Raw genomic sequence first — 874 nt, 5'->3', positions numbered from 1 at the left:
TATTTAATGGTTCTTTATTCCTCCCCCCCTTTCCTGTATTGAATTCGCTCTTATATTAATTCTCATCGGACTACTGTTGTTATTATTTTTTGCTTTATAAAAATGAAGCCTTGAGTCAGACACCATCACTTCTTCTGATTCAGCTCAGTCATCACTTTGGGCAGAAAATGTTTTTCAATTCTACTGACCTTGGGTTGAAAACAATTTCTTATAGCACCTAATACTTGTTTTCTTAGTTGCTAACTCATGCCTGACTCTTTGCGACCCCATGGACTGTAGCCCACCAGGCTCCTCTGTCCATGGGATTTCCCAGGCAAGAAAACTGGAGAGGGTTGCCATCTTCTTCTCCAAAGGAATCTTCCCAACCCAAGGATCAAACTTGGATCTCCTGCATTGGCAGCTGGATATTTCACCACTGAGCCACCTGGGAAGCCCGATAGCATCTAATAGGATGAAAAGACCCTGATGCTGGGAACGTTTGAGGGCAGGAGGAGCAGGGGATGTCAGAGGATGAGATGGTCGGATGGCATCGCCAAATCAACAGACCTGAGTTTGAGCAAACTCTGGGAGTTGGTCATGGACAGGGAAGCCTGGAGTGCTGCAGTCCATGGGGTCGCAAAGAGTTGGACACGACTGAGAGGCTGAACAACAACAGGAACAGAGAGTGACTTGGGTGGATAACGTGAAAAGCACGCCACGTTTATTAAATAGGAAAATAAATACAGAACAAGGCCAGGAAGGAAGGCCTGATGGAGGGAAGGATGCAGGTAAGGATGGAAAGGAGGGAAGGGGCTGGGGGGAGAATGAAGGACAGAAAGAGAAAGAAAAAGAAAGAAAGACGAGAAAGAAGGAATAAGAAAGTAAACAAGCCAAC

The sequence above is a fragment of the Giraffa tippelskirchi genome, chromosome X (assembly GCF_054371585.1).
Source record: "Giraffa tippelskirchi isolate mGirTip1 chromosome X, T2T-mGirTip1v1.2.pri, whole genome shotgun sequence".
Classification (NCBI taxonomy): domain Eukaryota; kingdom Metazoa; phylum Chordata; class Mammalia; order Artiodactyla; family Giraffidae; genus Giraffa; species Giraffa tippelskirchi.
The sequence above is the reverse complement of the archived record's forward strand: the minus strand, read 5'-3'. Positions refer to the sequence as shown.